The sequence below is a fragment of the Macaca nemestrina genome, chromosome 2 (assembly GCF_043159975.1).
Source record: "Macaca nemestrina isolate mMacNem1 chromosome 2, mMacNem.hap1, whole genome shotgun sequence".
Lineage (NCBI taxonomy): Eukaryota > Metazoa > Chordata > Mammalia > Primates > Cercopithecidae > Macaca > Macaca nemestrina.
The window spans coordinates 79,169,079-79,175,883 of NC_092126.1; the positions used below are offsets into that span (position 1 = coordinate 79,169,079).

Sequence of the window (6,805 nt, forward strand, 5' to 3'; positions counted from 1 at the left end):
CTGTGAACCACACCTATGTAAGATAGAAAACTTAATCAATAAATATTGAATGTGTTCTGACTGCTCCGTAGACTAGCCATAGCCCAGTCTCTTTTCCTTTTCCTGGGCCTCCCTATTCCCTAAGACACAATAATATTGAAATCAGGCCAATTAGTGATTCCACAATAACCTCTAAGTGTTCAAGTGAAAGGAAGAGTTACATTTCTCTCCCAATAAATCAAAGGCTACAAATTATTAAGCCTAGTGAGGAAGGAAGTTGAAACCTGAGATAGGCCATAGGCCTTTTTTTGCCAGTAGCTAAGTTGTGAATACAATGAAACATTCTTGAAGGAAATTAAATGTGCTACTCCAGTGAACATATTAATAATTAGAAAGAAAAACAATCTTATTACTGTTATGGAAAAAGTGTAGTGGTATGAATGGAAGATCAAATCAGCTACAATATTCACTTAAGCCAAAACTTAATCCAGAGCAATTCCCTCACTCTCTTAAATTTTATGACGGCAGAGAAATGTAAGGAAGCTGCCAAAAGAAACCTTTGAAGCAAACACAGGTTGGCTCACATGGTGGAAGGGAAGAAGCAATCTCCATCACATAAAATTCAAGGTTAAGCAGCAAGTCCTGATATGGAAGCTGCAACAAGTTATCTAGAAAATCTAGCTAAGTTAATTAATAAAGGTGGCTACACAAGGCAACAGGTTTTTAATGTAAATGAATTAGCCTTTTATTGGAAGAAGATGCCATCTTGGGCTTTCATAGCTAAGAAGGAGTCAATACCTATCTTCAAAGCATCAAAGAGAGAGGCTAACTCTTGCTTCAGGGTAATGCATTTGGTGACTTGAAGTTAAACCAATGGTCATTTACCTTTCTGAAAAGTCTAGGGCACTTGAGAATTTTGATAAATCTACTCTGCCTCTGCTCTTTAAATGGAACAACAAAGCCTGGATGATGTTTAATTTATTTACAGCATGGTTTACTGAATATTTTAAGCCCACTGTTGAGTCCTATTTCTCCTTTAGATTAGATTCCTTTTAAAAGAGAACTTATTTATTGACAATGTGGCTCTTCATCCAAGAGCTCTAATGGAGATGCACAAGGAGATTAATATTGTTTCATGCCTGCTAACACAGTATCCATTCTTCAGCACTTGAATTGAGGAGTAATTTCAACTTTTATTTATTTATTTATTTATTTATTTATTTTTTCTTTTAATTTATTTATTATTATACTTTAAGTTGTAGGGTACATGTGCATAACGTGCAAGTTTGTTACATATGTATACTTGTGCCATGTTGGTGTGCTGCACCCATCAACTCATCATTTACATCAGGTATAACTCCCAATGCAATCCCTCCCCCCTCCCCCCTCCCCATGATAGTCCCCGGTGTGTGATGTTCCCCTTCCTGAGTCCAATTGTTCTCATTGTTCAGTTCCCACCTCTGAATGAGAACATGCGGTGTTTGGTTTTCTGTTCTTGTGATAGTTTGCTAAGAATGATGGTTTCCAGCTGCATCCATGTCCCTACAAAGGACACAAACTCATCCTTTTTTATGGCTGCATAGTATTCCATGGTGTATATGTGCCACATTTTCTTAATCCAATCTGTCACTGATGGACATTTGGGTTGATTCCAAGTCTTTGCTATTGTGAATAGTGCCACAATAAACATACGTGTGCATGTGTCTGTATAGCAGCATAATTTATAATCCTTTGGGTGTATACCCAGTAATGGGATGGCTGGGTCATATGGTACATCTAGTTCTAGATCCTTGAGGAATCGCCATACTGTTTTCCATAATGGTTGAACTAGTTTACAATCCCACCAACAGTGTAAAAGTGTTCCTATTTCTCCACATTCTCTCCAGCACCTGTTGTTTCCTGACTTTTTAACGATTGCCATTCTAACTGGTGTGAGATGGTATCTCATTGTGGTTTTGATTTGCATTTCTCTGATGGCCAGTGATGATGAGCATTTTTTCATGTGTCTGTTGGCTGTATGAATGTCTTCTTTTGAGAAATGTCTGTTCATATCCTTTGCCCACTTTTTGATGGGGTTGTTTGTTTTTTTCTTGTAAATTTGTTTGAGTTCTTTGTAGGTTCTGGATATTAGCCCTTTGTCAGATGAGTAGATTGCAAAAATTTTCTCCCATTCTGTAGGTTGCCTGTTCACTCTGATGGTAGTTTCTTTCGCAGTGCAGAAGCTCTTTAGTTTAATGAGATCCCATTTGTCAATTTTGGCTTTTGCTGCCGTTGCTTTTGGTGTTTTAGACATGAAGTCTTTGCCCATGCCTATGTCCTGAACGGTACTACCTAGGTTTTCCTCTAGGATTTTTATGGTATTAGGTCTAACATTTAAGTCTCTAATCCATCTTGAATTAATTTTCGTATAAGGTGTAAGGAAAGGATCCAGTTTCAGCTTTCTACTTATGGCTAGCCAATTTTCCCAGCACCATTTATTAAATAGGGAATCCTTTCCCCATTTCTTGTTTCTCTGAGTTTTGTCAAAGATCAGATGGCTGTAGATGTGTGGTATTATTTCTGAGGACTCTGTTCTGTTCCATTGGTGTATATCTCTGTTTTGGTACCAGTACCATGCTGTTTTGGTTACTGTAGCCTTTTAGTATAGTTTGAAGTCAGGTAGTGTGATGCCTCCAGCTTTGTTCTTTTGACTTAGGATTGTCTTGGAGATGAGGGCTCTTTTTTGGTTCCATATGAACTTTAAAGCAGTTTTTTCCAATTCTGTGAAGAAACTCATTGGTAGCTTGATGGGGATGGCATTGAATCTATAAATTACCTTGGGCAGTATGGCCATTTTCACGATATTGATTCTTCCTATCCATGAGCATGGTATGTTCTTCCATTTGTTTGTGTCCTCTTTGATTTCACTGAGCAGTGGTTTGTAGTTCTCCTTGAAGAGGTCCTTTACATCCCTTGTCAGTTGGATTCCTAGGTATTTTATTCTCCTTGAAGCAATTGTGAATGGAAGTTCATTCCTGATTTGGCTCTCTGTTTGGCTGTTACTGGTGTATAAGAATGCTTGTGATTTTTGCATATTAATTTTGTATCCTGAGACTTTGCTGAAGTTGCTTATCAGCTTAAGGAGATTTTGGGCTGAGATAATGGGGTTTTCTAAATATACAATCATGTCATCTGCAAACAGGGACAATTTGACTTCTTCTTTTCCTAACTGAATACCCTTCTTTCCTTTCTGTTGCCTAATTGCCCTAGCCAGAACTTCCAACACTATGTTGAATAGGAGTGGTAAGAGAGGGCATCCCTGTCTTGTACCAGTTTTCAAAGGGAATTTTTCCAGTTTTTGCCCATTCAGTATGATATTGGCTGTGGGTTTGTCATAAATAGCTGTTATTATTTTGAGGTACGTTCCATCAATACCGAATTTATTGAGCGTTTTTAGCATGAAGGGCTGTTGAATTTTGTCAAAAGCCTTTTCTGCACCTATTGCAGAAAATAACTTTTAAATCTTATTATTTAATAAAGGATTCTTTCAATGAATGTGGACAAAGGAAACTGAAAACCTTCTGGAAGGATTCACTTTGTAGGAGTCATTAATAAGTTTGGTGATTCATTCATAGGAGGAGATAAAAATATCCACATTAACATGAGTTTGGAAGAAGTTGATTCTAATACTCATGGATGACTTTGAGCAGTTCAAGTGGAGGAAATATCTGCAGATGTGGTGAAAATAGCAAGATAATTAGTACTAAAAGCAGAGCCTGAATATATGGCTAATTTTTTTTCTATTTCATGATAAAAGTTGAACTCATGAGAAGTTACTTCTCATAGATGAGCAAAGATTGTGGTTTATTGAGATGGAATATACTCCTGGTAAAAATGCTGTGAACATCATTGAAACCACAACAAAGAATTAAAAATATTATTAAGTCAAATGAGTTGATAAAGCAGATTGGAGAGGATTGACTTTAATTATGAAAAATTCCACTGTGGGTAAAGTGCTGTCAAATAGTATCATATGTTACAGAGAAAACTTTCATGAATGGAAGAGTAAACCAGTTTTGTAAATATCATTATTTTATTTTAAGAAATTGCCACAACTACTTCAACTTTTAGCACCATCACCCTCATCAGTCAGCATCGAAAATATTAGAATATGCTGAAGACTCAGATTATTGTTAGCATCTTTTAGCAATGAAATATGTTTAATTAAGATATGTACATAATTTCCACACAATGTCATTGCACAGTTAGACTACAGTGTGGTATAAACCTAACCATTTTTTTTCTTTTTTTAAATTTTAGGGTCAGAGAATACGTGTGCAGGTTCGTTACATGAATATACTGGTATAGTGGTGAAGTTCATCCTTCTAGTACACCCATCACCCAGATAGTTATCATTGTACCCAATAGGTAGTTTTTCAATGCCCAGTTTCCCGTAACCTCCCAACTATAGGAGTCCAAGTGTTTGCTGTTTCTATCTTTGTGTCCATGTGTATCTACTCAACCTAAGTTTTATATACACTTAAAAATTAAAATGCTCTTTGTGACTTGCCTTATGTTGATATTCACCTTATTGCAATAGTCTCAAATCAAACTCCTGATATCTTACACAGAATATAATTGCAAGCAAATTGCTGCCTTTTAATTCCTTCTGCCACATCTGCCACAGCCACCTTGGCATCTCAGTGAGTGTATTAGTTTCCTACTGCTACTATAACAAGTTACCCATATTTTGAGGTCTTAAAACGATGCAGATTTATCTTACATTTCTAGGGGTCAGAAGTCTGAAAAGGGTCTCACTGGGCTAAAATCAGATTGTTGGCAAGGTTACGTTCTTCTGCAGGCTCTAGTAAAATAAGTTTTCTTGCATTTTCCAACTTCAAGAGCAAGCTTGCATTTCTTGACCCATAACCCAGCAGCACCATTGCCCAAATTCCCATGCTACCATCTATGTGGTTCTTTCTTCTTTCACTTTTTTTTTTTCAGATGTTTTAGGACTTTAATGTTCTTTACATATTCAACATAAAATACTGACAATAGATAAACACTAGGGAAAAGACTTTTCAGCAAAGTATCTCTCTTGTCATCAAACATTACAAAGAAAGCAGTCAAGAGAACAAAGGATAAGGTAATTTAACAGAAATGTTTAATGTTTAGTTTAATGGCGTAACTGAAAAACAACCAACCAATCAACTTTCTCTTCTACCTTTGGAAAGAATGGTAAAAATGAATCAAGAACTTCTAGACCTTTTTCATAAAACAGCTTAAAAAGAGGAAGGGGAAGACTGGGGATGGGGTGTAACTGTTGCTAATGGAATAATGCACAAGGTCAAGGATTTAATAAATTCTAAAAGTGTCTACATGTATCAGTGATAACAGTATTATTATAAATAAAAACGTATAGAAGTATAAAGTATATAGTATTAAAAACAGACCTGGCTAATATAAACATATATAAAGTATGTCACTTCTCTTGTAATAACAGTATAAAGATCGATCTACAGTTTGCCCTTTGCTTTAACTCCTCTTAAACCACTCTTCCAATGGTCAATGTTGACCTTGAATCAACAGCCGCTGAACCCAGGAGACCCCACAGATGTCTAGATTCAGCACCTAGAGGGCCCAACCTACTCTCTATGCGGTGTGTTACCATGACTCCAGAAATAATAAATTGCAACTTGCATTATTAAGTCCACAGGCAAGTTTGAAATCTAACTAGAAGAAGTAGCAACAAAGGCAATTTGCTGGTGCTCAGAAGAATGTTGGCTCTGCTGGGGTCACCGTGGTGATTGTCCACGATGACCTGCTGGGATTTGCTCTCCGAGAGTGCCCCTCGGTCCTGGAATACAAAGCGCAAGCTGGAAACAGCTCCTTGTACAACACGCCTCCATGTTTCAGCATCTACGTCATGGTCCTGGAGTGGATTAAAAACAATGGAGCTACCGCGGCCATGGAGCAGCTTAGCTCCATCAAATCCCAAATGATTTATGAGATTACTGATAATTCTTAAGGATTCTACGTATGTCCAGTGGAGCCCGGAAATAGAAGCAAGATGAATATTCCATTCCGCGTAGGCAATGCCAAAGGAAATGATGCTTTAGAAAAAACGATTTATTGATAAAGCTCTTGAACTCAATATGTTGTCCTTGAAAGGCCATAGGTGTGTGGGAGGTATCAGGGCCTCTCTGTATAATGCTGTCACTACTGAAGATGTTCAGAAGCTAGCTGCCTTCATGAAAAATTTTTTAGAGATACATCAGCTATGAACACATCCTAACCAGGATATACTCTGTTCTTGAACAACATACAAAGTTTAAAGTAACTTGGGAATGGCTATAAAAAGTTAACAAACACAATATTTTTCTCAAATGAACATGTTTATTGTAGATTCTTCTTTTTTGAAAGAACAACAGCAAAACATCTACAGCTCTGTAAAACTGGTGGGACCTAATATTCACCTTAATTCTGACTTGAACTGGAAGCATTTTAAGAAATCTTCTTGTTGCTTTTCTTTTTTCTCTTTTAAAGTCTCTTGTGATTACATTATGCCTACCAAGGTAATTTAGGATAACCTCTTAGAGGTCAACTTATTAACAATCTTAATCTTGTCAGAAGCATTAATTCCCCTTTTCTATACAAGCAAACATACCAAAGGTTTAGGAGCTTAGAATATCTTTTGTGGACATTATTCTGCTTACTGCAGTCTGTATGTGCTAGTACATTTTGATATTTCTAGAAGCCATTCCACCAGTGTTTCTGCCCCATTTCCCAGAGTTTCTGTGTGAATATTCAACCATGGGACTTTCTTTAGAGGTCAAGTATTCTTACA

At 36.9% G+C, this 6,805-nt stretch overlaps 1 pseudogene; it reads left to right on the plus strand.

Moving 5' to 3' along the window:
- Positions 1-626: 626 nt before the first annotated feature.
- LOC105466432 (phosphoserine aminotransferase pseudogene) lies at positions 627-6,242 on the plus strand (annotated as a pseudogene).
- The last annotated feature ends 563 nt before the right edge of the window (positions 6,243-6,805 follow it).